General features: G+C 40.2%; 1 protein-coding gene and 1 long non-coding RNA gene across 3 annotated transcripts in view; one reads left to right on the forward strand and one right to left on the reverse strand.

Annotated features, from left to right (window-relative positions):
* LOC132975568 (uncharacterized) overlaps positions 1 to 2,416 on the reverse strand; it is a 60,355-nt gene extending 57,939 nt beyond the window's left edge. The window contains exon 1 of the long non-coding RNA XR_009673288.1: positions 2,251 to 2,416. This is a non-coding gene — a long non-coding RNA (uncharacterized LOC132975568). The remainder of the gene's footprint in view (positions 1 to 2,250) is intronic.
* slc8a1b (solute carrier family 8 member 1b) overlaps positions 1 to 17,414 on the forward strand; it is a 138,119-nt gene that overhangs the window by 39,898 nt on the left and 80,807 nt on the right. The window lies entirely within an intron of this gene.

The raw sequence follows: 17,414 nt of genomic DNA on the forward strand, positions 1-17,414 counted from the left end.
CAAAATGGATTTGGTGCTGCAGAGTATACTTTAAAATACCCAATGCCCAAAAAATCTATAGAGAGTGTGCAAGAAAACCATGCTCTCAAATAAGCATTTGTAATTTTCTCTGCATTAACATGGTACTCAGTTGAAGCCGTGGTTAGCATTCTCCACACTGCATCTGGGTGTGAGGTAAGGCTGTGATCAAGCTCTGCAGCATGTGAATAATTGAACTGAGCTTTATCCTTAGAGGCTCTGCACTTTCATACACTTCCATGATGCATTAAAAAAAACACACACACAAACAAATGAACTATATGCTGTACACTTGTCCCCATTGTGCCATTTGTAGCTTCACTTGTCATTATTGTTCACAGTTGCATGCACAGTTAGACACTCAAGTATGCGCTACACAAAGTGGCTTTTTCAGAAGTGGCTGAATTAGTGAGGATGCAGAGGAGGAGGTGATCCAGGTCGGAGGAAACAGAGAGAGGGAGCGAGAAAGAGGATGGTGGGGAGAGCAAATGAAAATGAAGTGGAAAGAAAGGCTGAGCAGAGAACCCTGTTTCCATTGCTTCAGAGAGAGGGAGAGGGGAAGCCATAAGGAGGATGGCAAAGTGACAAACGTCTGGCCATAAACCGAAGCCAAGGGAGGAAGAGTGAGTGTGAGAGAGAGAGAGAGACAGAGCGAGGGAGGAAAAGGAAGAGGGGAAGGGAGGGCAAGAGATCCGAAACATGAAATTAAAGCTGTGATTACCAGGTTCTGAAATAATTTCTCCCAGTCTGCTGTGTTGGACTTGGCTTCCTGTGCATCCCTGGAAACCCAAAATGACATCAGTTGTTTTACTGCATGTGGATGTGTGTGTTGGGACACACACACACAGGGCCAGGGCAGATGTAGTCACATAGTATCTGCCTATGTTTGTACCTTACATACAGCCCCCATGTATTACTGCTGAATTGCCGTATGCTTTGATTTTTTTTAAATCTGTGCATGTGTGTGTTATTTATGGTTAAGGCTCCCTTTGTGTCCCAGAGAGTGAAGGAGGATTCATAGTGGATCAATAGAAACCCACTGACCCTCTGGGAGAAAGAGAGGAAGAACAAAAGGGGTCAGTGGTAACTGCTGATGTGAGGCGATGCCTTGTTAGACACCTTCCAGTTGACTGACCTGATCCAGGACTGGACACTGAGCCCTCTCCCTGTGGTTCTGAACGTCTCCTTCTGACAGGGTCTGCTACATTGAGTTAATTTCAGTTCAGTTGATTTTTTGATGTGTGGTTTTGATGTGTGTGGTTGTGTCTGGTTGTCAATGTATACATTTGCCAACCTGTTACAAGTGTAACATACACTGATCTAAAACTGTTGTTCTATTAAAACAATGGTGTCAAAGATCCATGACGCTACATCTTCGGGATAACAACAAAAAACATCAGCAGCAACAAACAAATAGAAAGAGAATAATGTGTGTAATCCTCAGTTTGAGGTCACTGCAATGCCTCGTACAATATTCCGGCTTGTTTTCTTTCTCAGGAGGTAAGAAATTGGGTTTAAATTTAAGATTCTTGAACTGTTAGTGTTTATTAATCTTGAATTATCTTCTTGATCCAAAATATTGTGTACATGTTCCTGCCGGTCTATCCTCGACGCCACTTTGTCGACATATCAGGAATGCCCTTTAGAGATTTCCCAATTGCAAGAATTGTCAATTCACAATCACATGCTCAACAGAGAAACAGAAAGAAAGAAAGAAAGAAAGAAAGAAATGTGTACTCTGGCATTATATCCATCCAGCTTTTTTAAGCTGTTTTGTTTTAAGTTTATGTGTGGCACTCAGTTCAGTTTCATGCATTGTATGTCTAATGTAGGCTTGCATCATGCTGTTAAGTTATTTTCTTCTTCAACATACAAATACAGCCCTACTGGCCCAATTAACAGTCGCACCAATAGATGTAAACTGCAGCTTGACTGGATAAACCCTGAGAATTTGACCTCTTCTGTCTACTGAAATGTCTCCATATTTTTCTTATTACTCGCTTGCCCCCCTTGGTTTAGCGCTTTATTTATTTATTTCCTCCTCTTCCCTTTCAACCATTCTCTCATTCATCCCTGTCCGCAAACATTCCTTTTGTGTTAAAGTAGCAGCCCTCTCAGATTTATGTCTCCCTGTACAGAGAAGAAAGGGTTACACCTTTCACTCCCTTCGATACCTTGAGTGACAAAAGACACTCATAAAACACATGCACCAGGCCACTCATACACACACACACACACAAACACACACACAACAAACACATATCCACAGACAGCCACACACCACAGGCCCATATAGCTATTCAATTAGCGAGACTTATGATTATTGCTTCAGCATGCCACAGAAAACATTAAAAAGGGGCCTAGCTCATTTCCACCGGCTCTTTCTGTGAGTAAATGTGGTGGTGACATGAAAGGAAAAGAAATAGACAAATATAGGCATATAAAAAGAAAAGAGGGAAAAAAGAAGGTGAGAAAATCAGGGTAACTTTGGATCTATATGTTTATCAAATGTTGTGAATCCAAGTACTCTAAAGGGTCGTTGAGCAAAGTCAAGACTTGTGTAAGGACCCTTTAATCTTCCATCCCCCCCCCTCTCTTTCTCTTTCCATCCCCCTTCCTATCTCCCTGGGGGACTCTCTCCCAGTAATGTTTCCATTCCCAAGCATTAAAAAAAAAAAAAAGTTGCAGGGGTCAGTGTGGGAGTGTGTGCATGTAATGTGTGTTTGTGTGTGGCTGTCTGCCTGCCTGTGTGCATATTTCAGTGTTTGTATAGGTATGCCATCACAGGGAGCAGGAGATTGTGTTTCTTTGTGTGTGTATGTGTGTGTGCTGGTATTGATCAGGTCTCTCCTCCATCATTGGTTATCGTAGACGGCAGCAGGCCCGGCACACTGCTTCACATTACTCACTGTCCGCACACAGCCGTACACACACAGGTTCTCCTCCTGTTCCTCTTTCCCCCAGTCTAATAGTGGATAATGTATTTAAATGAAACTCAAATGAAAGTGGGCTATGTGAATCGGCATGATTACAAAACCTTCACTTCCCATACTGGGCTGAAAAGGTTGTTTTAAACCATCACATTCTCATCCATCTTCTTGAAAGTATAAAAAATACCACCCTCATCTCCATCCTGATCCCACTCTGCTCATGTCAGATATGATTAAGGCCACTAGACGAATGTAAATTAAGTCTTGTTGTCCTAGGGTTCCTAATGTAATCGCTTATGAGATCTTCTTTTTTTCACTTCATACCAAAACCTTATAAGGAAAATAATTAGTTGTCTATACCAGAATGCATGTTGCAACCACATAAGATTAAGCAACTAGGCATCTGAGCTCTGCCTTTACTGGCAGGTAACAGGAGATCATTTCCAATATCCAAAGATATGGCATTCTGTCAGATGTGTCCCTGTAGAGTTTTCCTGCTCGTTCCTGGTTTCAGCCAGACTCCTCGTTCACCTCTTCAACTCTCATGTATGAATGAAGTGGATCCAAAGTGGAAATCAATGATGGGCCGCAGCTCTCGTCTGCACTCTTCTCCACTGGCTGTCAGATGGAGAGCAGCAACACCGCATAGTGTGCTGTTGTCTCAGCAGACAACTGAATGAAGCCCTACATAGTGGACAATACACTGATAGGAAGTGAATTATACAATAAATAACAGAATGAAGAATAAAGTTGAACATGTTTGAATGAATTTGTCATTACAGATGCAAACAAAAGATATAGTTATACAATACAAAAGAATATAGGTTTTTGGGTAAATGGAATAATTGAGATTCTAAAACGCAGGGTTTGTGTGCTTTAATTTTAAAATTCTTTCTTGAGAAAGAAGGTTTAAAAGTTTTTAGGTACATTGGAGATAGCAGGTCTTAGTCTCTATAGATTCTCTGCTAAAGAAAGGAAGCTCTACTCTAGATACAACAGTCAACTCAATGTAGAAAGCAGGGTGGCTCTTATGTTCAGTAGACTGTTGAGATGAAGTTTGAACTTTGACCTTAGGGACTGTTTCAGCAAGAGGTTCAAATGTTCACAGCAGCAACTGTTCACTGTGGTCTCCGTGGAGTCTGCATGAGGTTCTGCTGTTTAGTAGAATCTGTGGAGACAGAGGAAAGTTCTGCTGTTTGGTCGACACTTTTTACTTTTAATGAGTTCAGGTCCCAGGACACCAGACCAAACCACTCATGTCTGCACTGACTTAAAAGTGAATGGACTATGAGTTTCACTTCATTATAATGCAGAGTCAGAAGGTCCTGTCTGAAGTCTCAGGTGGTTACTGAATGAATTACACTCTGGTTCCTATTAAATACAATGGAGTTTAAAGGGTAACATTAAGCACACACAACTCTGTTACTCTGACTCTGGCTTTGTCCCCCTGCATGTCCCTGGAGTCATTTGAAGTCATATCTCTTAAGTTAAATTTGCTCATAAAGCGTGAACAAAGAGTTTAACACTCTCTGGCTTTTGGACCGATTATCACTGTGCTGTGGGTAATACCGCTCTATTGAACATCTAAGGGCCTCAATGACTTGCAGTGCTAGAACCCTTCCAAGCTGTGACAATACGATGTCTTTTTCAAACAGTATTGGACACTTAAAAATGAAAATGAGTACAAGTTGCAAACTCTCTGGGTCTTTTAAGGTGGCATTTCACATGCCCTCCTCTAACCAGAGGTGAAGAACAAAGCGATCCAATTTGTATTTATTATTATACCAGCGGTCCTCAGTATTTTAGGAGTGTCTTGTATCAGAGGCTGAATGTCAAGAGGCCTTCCTAATGAACTGTAAGCTGGCCCTCTGCTGGGAAGCAACATGGTAGGACATCTGTCATAACACATACAGATACACACACATTCATACGCACACAGGGAGACCGAAAGAGCAGGGCAACAGGTGTGTTTTCTATCCAAGTCAATCATTTCTAAACTACATTCTTCATTCTTAAAATCCTGACTTTTCTGCCTCCCTATTCTTAAATGTGTCCCTTCTGATGTTGCAACAGTTTTTGTGCAATTTGTTTGCCAGTTTCAGTTCACATTTTTGCTGTCATGGGAAACTTGAACAATAGTCATCGATCAGTTTCGCAGTATATTTGGAGTATAACTGAAGTGGTCACCTTGTTTAATTGGGCTTTCACACTTCAGGCTCAGTGATATTTCCCGGAGGAGCTGTATATGTGAACTCAAACATACTTCACCCGGAGTTTCTCCTGCCAGAGCCTTAGTATTTTTTCTGCAGCAAATTTGAGTGGGCTGATATGAAAACACCACAGGATATTCTCAGGAGAATTCCCCTCGAGCCAATACAAGGGGGAGTGACGTTTCTATACTGTTACTGTTGCACGGTGCATAGAGTGTCTGCATGCAACCACTGCGATCTCCGTGCAACTAATTAAACGGCTTCATTATGTTTTCTGTTCGCTAGTATGTTGTTCTCCGCTCTTTTGTGGATGTTGTCATTCTGTTGGACTACACATAGCATTGTTGCGAAGGCAAATATCGTCATCATAGCATTATAGCGGACCCCCCTCCTGTCTGACAGGGATAGTGTCTAGCTGTGAGGAGCATATGTGAATAGCCAGGTCAGGAGAATCTCTGGAGCAGTCCTCCCAGAATGATCGAGATATTTTCCGAAGTGCATATGTGAAAACAGCTTAAGACAGAAAATGTGGGTGTTGGATCAGTCAACAAGGTCTAACTTGCCTGTTATGTCTAGGTCACAGATTTTCTCAGATAGTGAGAGGTCTTCCCGTAAATTATTCCCGTTAGTAATGCCTGCTGATAATCCCTGCAGTATTCTGGTTAAAACGGGGGCAGCGATCTGTTTCCCAGTGGATACTGGCCTGTTTCCGTTCCCCACTTCCGCTGTCCTGGTTCAGCCATATATTAATAGCATCTACCTACAGGGATGTCTGAGAATGTGTGTGCTTGGTTGTAGGTATGTGCCTGGATCCCTGAGTGTGTTTGGATGGAGGTGGAGTGGAGGAAAGCAAATATGAGTTGGACACTGTACAAGTTTAATGTAGCACCCCACTAAGTCAAACAGAAGGGAAACATCGATGTATTGTAATCATAAATTGAAATTTGTGTCTATCTTTGCAAGCACCAGTAGTCACAAATCCATTGAATATGATAATTCTTTAACGGAAAACTTAAAATTATCCTTCGAAAGGATCACTTTCATTGTTGGGCCTTATAGTCATGGTAGCCCCTCAAAAGATAGTTTAGGTTGCAATTAAATTAAATAAGGTGTAGCTTTAGTACATCAACATTGATTATTGCATTGTTCCTATTTTATTTAGATATTTGTTCAATGGCTGTTTTTTAAAGAAAGAAGTTTGTCTTTAAAGGTCACATATTGAACTCCTTTTCAACTAGTTTAAATATGTCTCAGAGCTCCCAAAAACATGTCTGTGAAAGTTTCTTTTAAAAAAAAATCCACTCAAAATCCTGTATTTTATCATGCCTACAGTATAAACCGCACCTTTTCAGCCAGGCTCAAAACAGGCTGTTTTATATGTCTGTAGCTTTAAATGCAAGTGAGCTGTTTTTGACCACGCCCCTCAGGAAGGGCTTGGATGGTTTAGGCTTCCTCGCACCATGTCCAATTGTTTGTGGTGAGAAGGCAGACTCAGAGGGCAGAAAAAAACACCTAGCTGTGGGAGTGTCCCCCACCTTGGGGAGGGGTTACTGCCCTTTGTGATGTCATAAATGGAAAATCTTCAAACAACCGGTTTGAGAAACATTTTCTGAAAAGTGGAGCAGGCAATAGACGGAAAGATGGTCTTTTCTAATAATGGGGAAACTCCCCCATTATTAGAAAAGACCATCTTTCCGTCTATAGACTGTAGATAGGCAAGGGACACATTTTAGTTTTTGAAAAGTGTATTTTGTATAATATGTGACCTTTAAATGTGTTGTCACTGTTCTTTAAGTTAACACTGCTCTAATGTTTTAACTGGAAAACACAGCTTAGTAGAATTGTTTAGATTCCTCAGTCATCAATGCAATGCGGTTAGCCACAAGCTATCCATCTAATAACAAACTGAAGTACCATGTCATCACTTTAAAACAAGGTTTTCCACAGCAGCTGGTGGGAATTCCTTAGGGGAGCGGTCTTTACATGTGGCTGACAGTGCTCGCATGTGTGTGTATACGTGTGAGGGCATGAATGAATTATGTATTTGCGTTTTGTAGGTGTGTATGTCTGATGCAATAGTCTTATCATCAACAAGGGAGCAAGAATCATGTCATCATAACACACAGAACACACAATTTCCTGAAGGCTTGAATCTTTCGAGCACAGTCAGAATCACAGGAGGGGTTAGGATACCACACACACACACACACACACACACACACACACACACACACACACACACACACACACACACACACATGCACACACACACACACACACCAACACAAACCCTCCAGCCTCTTTTGTGTATTATGAATTTGACCTCTAATATGCTAATTCTCTGGGCTCATTGGGTGTTTACCAGATGTATAAACATACACACAAACACACTCATGTGAACAACTGCATAATACACATAAAGCATCTAACAACAAAACCTAATGAGGGAAAGCGACAGTGTTCAAGCATTGAGCTGGGGCTATTTGTGTGTGTGTTTGTCTCCAAATGGAGAACTGTGGAAAACTTTCAAACATTATTAAAGTGTTTAATGCCTGACCTTCTTAACACACGTGCTGTATTAGCTCACATTAATAGCTCAAATACACGTTAGATGCTGATTCTTTTACTGCTGCTCTGATAGAAAATCTGGTCAGACATGGCTAATTAGTTTTTTCTTTTTCTTTTTCTAAGTGTAAAACGTGTTTATGTGTCTGTGTGGGCAAGTAAATTGGCCAACTTAAACCTGCAGACATTAAAAATCAGATCAATCCACAGAGCTGCAGACTAAACCATGCTGAGTAATCCTGGGGCCGAAGTCTTCTGAATCCATAAACGGAGTCGCACTGAATAAACATGATAAAAGTTGAATTTTCCTACCAGAGATTCTCACTCTCACAGGTTGAAACAGACTGAGACTCTACAGAAGTTCTGGTCATTCCTTTCTGTTTTTTCTTTTTTGTTGTAGGGCCAGATCATGGTCCAGCTGATTTCACGGAACTCTGTATCATAAAATGAGATGTCCACTGCACCAAACTGAGCTTTTTAATCACTGTGTGGATGCCTTCATCATTGTTTTTCGGCTCAGTGACACAAACCCAAAACCTTATTTCCCCTCACATATAGCCCTCTGTCTTGTTTCCCCTCCCTCAGGCCATAGCTTCCCCCCTCTGTGCCAGCTTAAGATTATCATTGCTAATCATCTCCCACCAGCAGCTTACATAACAGCACTACCTGCTGCAGCTGAGCCTCTTTTTAAGTAGACGCTCTCGGCTAGGAAGAGGAGGAACATTTCGGGAAGTAAAAAACAAAAAAAACGTAATGCTGAATCATTTGGTCTTTTGTAGGAAAGTCTGACACATTTTATAATATGCTCATCGGAACATCTGTAATAGCCATGAAATGGTATTGTGGTGAAGATACTTCCCATTACAAGGTGGAACATCTTTTTACATGTTTCCAGTGTAGTCAGCACACTAAAACTCACCGAAATTTATTTGATTTCCTTTCTTATATAATCCGAACTAAGTGCTCTTTCAACAACTGAAGATATCTTCTAATGCCAGCAGCAGTAGCCATTTTTGATTGACATTTCTTTTCTTACCATTTTGTTTTCGCAATACACAAAGAACACCAACGCGTGTTACATGTAGTATGCAAAGAATCAGCTGGAAGTCAAATGTACATCATGTCAAAGAGCAATGATGAAGCACTCCAAAGCAATTTCACTATTCACATAACTTGATTACATTTGTGTCTCTCATTTTACTAGAAAGGTGAACAAAATAGAGAGATACATTTGGCAAAGCAGCATCAGCATCAAATGGAAAGAGCATTTCTGAACAGAATAATTCATCTCTGAACAAAAGGCTAATCCACCCCGAGAGAGAAGGGAAATATGCAAAAAAAAAAAAAAAAAATGGAAAGGAAGAAAAGGAAGAAAAGGAAGAAAAGGGGAAAATTCTTGATGTACAATTTGTTGGATCGTCACTCAACTTTTACAAACTATAGATTATTTGAAAGCACAAAACACCTCAAGTCCATCTGCGGATGCCCATATTGCAAGGAAACCATGTATGTACTTTGTAACTCCCTGTAGAACAGTAGGATGACTATTCAAAAAGGGTTCAAGTACAGTAACTGTTATGCTGTAATGCCACATTTTCCAGTGCAGAAGAAATCAATAGAGATGTCTCCCCCCTCCCCCCCCTTTATCCTTCATTCACATTTCTGTCATTTCTTTACTTCTGCCCTACCCTCTTTCTCTCAACCCTTATTTCTGCCGCAGCACTCTTTGAAAAGCTCTCGATAACTTTAACACTTTTGTTGAATCAGCACTATAGCGGACCTCTCTACACGGTTCTACTAATCTCACTGACATTTCTGCAAGTCGCTACCTCACCACAGCAGGGCACTGATCACCCTCACACACACACACACACACACACACACACACACACACACACACACACACACACACACACACACACACACACACACATATATTTCTCCAGCTCACCCTTGAGCAGTGGCAGGTGGAGAAGAGCAGGGGGCTATATGTGTGTGTGTGTGTGTGTGTGTGTGTGTGTGTTTCTCTCTGTTAATTCCAACAAGGATACAGTCATTAGTGTGGCTGTTTTTTCCTCCTCTTGTTCTCCCCACCGTATCTATCTCCAATATCACAAGACATTCCCATCTGACTGTCAGGGGATGCAACAGCTATCTGAGTGCATGTTTATTTGAGTGTTGAGTTGTTGTTTACTCATATTGTGACAACATTATCCTCCTCTCTTTTTCGGCACAGATTAACCTTTTGTTCACAGAAGCAGGAGATTAAATGCCAATCAGTTAACATTCAGTTAGTTATGTTTGGGGGGAAAAGGAACAGTAGATATAAGCATGCTCTGTTATGTGGTGTACTAGTGAAACCATGCAGGCCAATAAATAGGAAAATGCCCTTTCCATCTGTTCCTATGTGTTCCTGCAGAGATTCCTATATTCAAGAGGTTTTATCAGGACTCCTTAATTGTCAAAGTAAAAGCAAGTAGCAGTACCAAAAACCCAGCTTTGTGATCTGTTGAGGAACACTTCAGAAAAGCTTGATTAGTTTTTGCAATTTGTTTCAATATAGACAAGCAGGCTAATGTGTTAGCATGTTTGGATCTGTTTGACTCTGCAGTTGGAACCATGTTAAACTATTGCAAGTGAAGTAAGACTGATACAACCACAGTTATGAAAGAAACCCACACAGAATTATAATGTGGTCGGTTCAGTTTGTCGTAATGCATATTTGCATGTAACCACGTGTCTGTTACGTGAGGTCGTGACAGAACACAGGTTAGTGGACCAGCTGTCTGTTGTTTCTTTGTGTGAATGTGTTTGTTTGTGTGTGTGTGTGTGTGTGTGTGTGTGTGTGTGTGTGTGTGTGTACACAGTTCTTGGCATGTTTGAAAACATATGTCATTTCCCGGTAGGAAAAGTTAACGGACCGTAGCTGAAGCAAAGCAATTTATGTAATTGAATAGCTTGAAAGACTGCAGATCCCTGGCATATATATGTGTGTGTGTGTGTGTGTGTGTGTGTGTGTGTGTGTGTGTGTGTGTGTGTGTGTGTGTGTGTGTGTGTGTGTGTGTGTGTGTGTGTGTGTGTGTGTGTGTGTGTGTGCAAGTAGGACATAAATAACCTAGTCTGGAGTAGGGAACATGTTTGTGTAGGCGGCAGTGCAAACTAAACACATACACACATACAGTGACATAGGGGCCCAGAGTTTCCATTCTGTACTTTCTGGCCCCTAACACACTCCATAACTCCTTTCATAACTCAGAAACATACGCTCCATAACTTCCTTACTGTCTTTTTCTTGCTCATTATTTAGTTTTCGTTCCACTTTTGATTAAATCCAAAATGCAATTAAAGTCAACCTGCAATAACACATTTTTCAGCCACTTGGGGGCAATGGGTACAAGTTGCTTGTATAACATTGGTACAATACCAGCCTATAAGTTCATAAAGGGAGCATGTTTGCTAGTAGTTGATTTTTTTCTCACACCCAGCAGATATGTTGCAACAATTTCAACAATTTGGAGTCATATTTTTGGTCATATGATACTTTTTTGTCAAGAAAATGATCAGTTTTTTGCTCTGTTTTGGGTCACTACCAACTCAACTGGGGTAAATACAAAGCTCTCTTGCTGCTTAGCCATCCACTTACTGTAAGTCACTGGCAACTCACTCGCTCCTTTTGTTCACAGTTTGGTGCTTGACAGGTTTTATGCTTTGGGTATATTTGGGTACAGCTTTATTTTGATGCAACAGCTGCAAAAGTAAAGTTGTTGGACGTAAAACTAAAGTAGCAGCTAAAACTTGCGATAACGCTTCTGCGGATATCTATTATTCATTTTGTGTTCACCTACAAGCAACCACTTTTGCAATAACACGTGGTTTCATATCTTAAACATTGTAAAAATATAGATCATAGCTACTTTTGTAAATACAATTATTATTAGTGGTATATTGCCCTATCTATAAAATACGACACAAGTGAAAAAATACTTTAAATATTGTAATTGGGTTAACAATAATGGACTGAATGTTTGTCCCCGCTTCATCCAATATAAACCTTGCACGATGTCGATTGGGTGAGGTTGGTTGATCACAATTGTTAGACAGCATATCCAAGCACAAGCACAAACACACGGACACACACACACACACACACGTAGACTGTAGCATAGCTCCAGCTGTGCTTTAGCTGTCCTCACCATTAATTTGCCTGACTTCTCTCTTCCGTGACTGCTGCTTGTCACGGCCCTGTGCCCTAGATAAAACCCTCTGTCTGTGCCTCTGCTCCACCTGCTGAACCAATACACATACGACCATGCAGGGATGGCACATAGTTGATAGTAACAGGAAAATAAGCATTACTTTAATCATTTCTATTGTGAATTGTTTATGTTCTGGTAAGGGTTCAAAAAACATTTCCAAGGATCTTTTTCCAAAATGAACATTTCTACTTGTCACAACAGCAAACACAAGTGTAACTAGTAACATTAAAAATGTCTTTGCTCGAGGCGCCGGTGGCATAGTGGTTAGTGCGCGCAACCCATGTATGGAGGCTGTAGGCCACCAAGAGGGCAGCCTGGGTTTGAATCCAACCTGGCTCTTTTCCTGCATGTCATTCCCCACTTTCTCTCTACATGATTTATGACTCTATCCACTGTCCTGTCTCTCTAATAAATGCATAAAAAGCCCAAAAATATACCTTTAGAAATTGTATAACTTAAGAAAAGGAAATGACACAGGTTTCTCATTGAGTTTATTTTATGCAAATTTTGAATTTTTTCTATCATCAAGCACTGAGCGCTTATCCTTTCATTAGAGCACTCTGTGTTTATTTCAGATCAGGGCACTGATTTCCAATTGTAAAAACATTGCTTCCAGAATTTGTTTGAGTATCTAATATCATAATATAATGCCTTCACTGAGCAATTCATATTTAATTGATATGCCTTTTGTATAATTTTGTCCCTCTCTGCAGTCACATTTCTACATTCAGCTTATACAATACAGTAGTGCTCTACTACTGGTTAGTCAGTGCATGACAGTGTTTCATTATGCATATCTTTAAATGTAGGCACATAAAGAGGCCACAAAGTAAACACTGTTGAGTTTTTTTTACAAACATAATTTGTTAAACACATTATCAGTAAGTATAAGTCAGTGAGTTCACCCTCACACACACTTGCTACAACATGGGCGCTGAGGCATTTGTGAGTGCTCGCCTTTTATTAGTAGTTTTTCACATTACATAATAACTTCAACTTACTTATATATTCATTTGTGAGTTCTACATCTACTTCTTTTTATTCCACTAAACCCTAAACCCTTTAGCACAAACATAATTAAATTCACTACCCACTAATCCATTAACTTGTTTAATCTTTTGATAATTAAATATTATTATGTCAATTTTAATATTTGTGCTTCTTTTTAGATTAAAAATTTCTTCATCATTATTCTGTTATTCAATCAGCCCCCCCTCCTACCCTTTTTCCTTCATTTGTAATGTTCATTTACGTAGCGTTTTCCTGTCCATTCATCCACAGTTTATAAAATGAATACATTTAAATGAATTCATGTATTCACTCAGCTGTTAGCAGCTAATTGTTTCTGCATAATAAAGGTACATTATTACAGTCATTACTGTGCTCCCTGGGAAGCTCTCACACAGGTCCAGCTGTTAAAGAGGTCTAACAGTAGAATAGTAAGTAAGAAAGGAGTAGCCACTCTTCTTGTCAGCGGAAAGAATAGTTAATTCAGTACGTGAAAAAAAAGAGCTGCACATAACGCAGAGGACATTACATTAAAAATAACCTTTACCCTGCAGGTTTAGATTCGTTGGACTGAGATGAACTGTAAGTGCTTAGGGTCAGAGTGTCCTGTGTTTGATCATTAAAACTCAGATCAGCCTTTGGCTCCTCTCTTCTAGGACCAGATGGGTCCATCATGCTGAATCATACATAAAAACACTAAGACGGTCTGTCAACCTGATCCTCTCTCAGAATCTCTCTCAAATTTAATGAATTTCCCTTCTGAACACTCTGTTGGTTCTTCCAAAAAATATTAAAACAAAACTGCAGATAAATCTGCAAATCCAAAACAGCAGGTAGTGATTTTCTTTATTAGTTATTTTCATTGTCCATCCCTATTCTTTGCATCTTTTTCTCCTCCTTCACCTTTCCCCCGTATCTCTCCGGAGAAGATTACGGGAACACATCTGTCAGACAAACTGCCTGGGAGAAGAGAATCTGTTGTTTTGGTCAACATGCTGTTTTTTTTTTGGTGCAACAGTGAGGTTTTATGCTGTGCAGGATTAGACTCTGATCTGACAATGCTGGGAACTATAATACTTTAAGCTCAAGATGAGATGTGTTACTCTGGACTCTGCTGAAAGCACTGACCAGGTGATAGTGACATTTATATTGTGTGTGGATTAGGACTGCTGTCTATTAAGGTTGCAGCAGTTGCAGATTTCTTTAATTTAACAAAATGTAATCCTTGAACTATAGAACTGAAATTTGAAGACAGGCGGCTGTAATTGTTTTTATTTAATATTTAACTTTATAGGCTGGAGGACTCTAGTCTCTGTACATGGGGTGCACGCACTAACAACCAGGGCTCCAGTTTCCAAATTAACTGACAAATATGGTAGTGATATATTAGATCAAACTCTCAAAATAAGTACATATTACAAAATCACAAATCATCCTTTTACATTGGTATTACTTCTTGTAAAAACACAGAATTTTAAAACTATTCCACAGTGGATAAACTGAAGAAACAGACTATATGCTTGATTGCACACAAGTCTGTCAGTTGATCAAAAAACGTGTTGCTGCAACCAGCCTTCAGGCAATTCCGAGATTCGTCTGATCAGCTGGATATGCAGCAAAGTTACCTGACAGCAGAGCAGACCGGAGCAGAGGGTTAGAGACTAAAGATAGACTAAGCGCCCTCAGAGGAAACCAGCCTGTCTGAGCTCTGACACTTCCCCATAAACACGCAGAGAAAGAGGAAATCCTGGCTAAGGTTTGATTTTAGTACAGTACGACAGTGCAGGTCCCTCCACACCCCCTCCACTGTCATCTTTTATTCATCTGCCACTCTGCAAATTCATATTTCATAACCACAGTGGTATGGAAGTGTCTGTGTGCGAGTGTGAGTTGATGCAAGGAGAGATCGGGAGGCTGGAGGTTTTATGCCTATGAGGGGTATAAAGAATACACGTTTAAGAGGAAAAAGGTCTGTAAGAAAGTACTCGTGACTTAGCATCTTTTCGCAGCAATATACATAATATCTTTAACCACTGCAACTCAATTAGCGCATGTGCAATATTAGCTACACTATGCTGATGACCTAAAAACACACCTTGATGCTTCTTTTTTGATGCTCAATGCAAAACCAAAATCTTCTCTCATGAATACACTAAAATGTATTTTCTTTCAAAATGTTACCCTCACTGGGCAGGACACGCTGCTGAAACATGCATTTAAAAACTGTGAAAAAACCATTGATGACCGATGAGTATCAAAACAGCAACCTATCTGGTTAGCGCAGGTAGAGTCAGTAGCCTTTTTCGTTGCAGCGTCTAAACACAACATTCAAACTGGGCCCGTCCTCCTTGTTTCGACGCTTACCAAAAGCGCACACTGACTGCAGGACATAGTGTGTATGTTTAATGCTTGTACCGACACAGCAAGCTAGCGCAGGCTAGTACAAACTAACCAACCGGGTTTTGGCACCAGCCTGTCCAACAGAAGTGCTGTTGAATATGGCGGATTGGGGTGGCCAGCAGATTCTGCACATTATTTTGAATACCTAGTGTTAGTACGTATTTTCATGGATTCATTCATCTTGATAATTTTGTGGACATATCTTTAAATTGTGTCAACCATCTCACAGTAATTCTACTTTTGGATGTCTGAAGCTGTAACCTTATATGGGTGAAGCACCTAAATAGTAGCAGATCTATATATGGATAGGAGCCAACTATATGTTGTCAGCAACTGTTTGCTAGACAGAGAGTCTACATCTGATATGTATACAAATCAGTGTCATGTCATCTTTATTGCTTTATAGTGATGTACCCAAATGGAAAGGAATTTGTGGGCTGTACCTTCTAGCAGAATATAAGCCACACTGTGTGATGAAGACTTGGCCATTTTGCCATTTTGCCACTTGGCCAATGATTGTCAATGATTGTGAGATCTTGGGTCAGCATGGGTCAGCGATGGTCTGCACTTTGTCAGCTATGTGTGTTGTGTTTCTGTGTTGTCTGACCATGGCTGACTAAATCTAACATGATCCACAGTCTGTTTCACGATTTCATCATTGTTGGAGCCAAATGAGGTGTTTGTTTTGTGCGATGCTATTTTCCTTGCGGTTGTGTGTGTTGGCCCTCTACTGGGCACTATGTGTAGCCTGGGCGGATGCTGTGGTTAAGGCAAGGCTCCAGGTGAGGTGGGACAGGTGATTGAATGGAGGCAAACAGTTTTTTTTACCGTGTCAGCCTGTCGGAGTTAAACGCATCTAACGCGGATTTGTTTGTTTTATTTATAGACAGTGGTTCGTCATATTTTCCTTCATTTGATAAGAAGTGTTTAAAAATAAATGGATTGAAATATCCAAATCAAATCATCAATGGACTGTGTTAATTTCTTCGAACTACACGCGTCCGAAAGCTTCCACATTCATCCCTCAAGCGACTTTTCTAAACAATATTGGGTTTGTTAAAATTGGTCACTACAATCATTGTTAATCTACTACAGACATAACCCCCACCTAACACCTAGTTTGTTGCTTTAGTATGAGAGTTATTGGATGCTTATATGTTTTCATGTTAGGTTTTTTTTTTCTTTGAGTTAATATGTCTAAATCAACCACCTTGTCCTAGAATCCAACCCCCTCAGATTTGTATGCAAGGCAGTTTTCAACAGTGCTTGAACAGATTTTTGCCATTCTAACTTTATCTGAAACACCAGCCTCATTTTGTTCTGTAGCAACTTGAAGTGCTCTTCAAAATGTCAGTTTGTATCAAGACAATATTGAAGGAACAATTCAAGTAATATTGAGATATTTCTCAATGGGGAAAGTTTCAAGATGAATGTGATTTAAAAAAAAGAGTGACAGTTGGTTCTTACTTGAGTCATCCATGCAGAAGGAGTAGCTGTTTTATAAGAGTGATTACGTGATTTGGAACTTGTTGTGCAGCTTCATGGCGACATAAAGTGTGTGCTTGTGTGTTAGGATCATGACAAACAGCCATGCAGCTGCGCTAATCACTGGAAACTGGATGGTTTAATTTAGTGACCAATCAGAGCAATTGAGGCCAATTAGCCAGAAACCAGCAGACAAGTATGTAGTGAGTTTGTGTGTGTATGTGTGTGTGTGTGTGTGTGTGTGTGTGTGTGTGTGTGTGTGTGTGTGTGTGTGTGTGTGGGTAAGAGAAAGATGGAGAGATCCGTTGTAGATAGGGAGACTGTATGTGTTAAATGAGGTTAAAAGCTACTTTTAGAAAGCAGAGCACTCGGATAAATGGTTACAACTTTGAGATTGTAGGGTAATTTTTTAACAGATAAGTGTGTGTGTGTGTGTGTGTGTGTGTGTGTGTGTGTGTGTGTTCTGAATTACACCATGGCCAATTACGGTCTATGATTGGTGTGTAACTGCTTCTATTTTAATCCAGTGTGACAAAAATATG

This window comes from Labrus mixtus, chromosome 6 (genome assembly GCF_963584025.1).
Source record: "Labrus mixtus chromosome 6, fLabMix1.1, whole genome shotgun sequence".
Taxonomy (NCBI): Eukaryota; Metazoa; Chordata; class Actinopteri; order Labriformes; family Labridae; genus Labrus; species Labrus mixtus.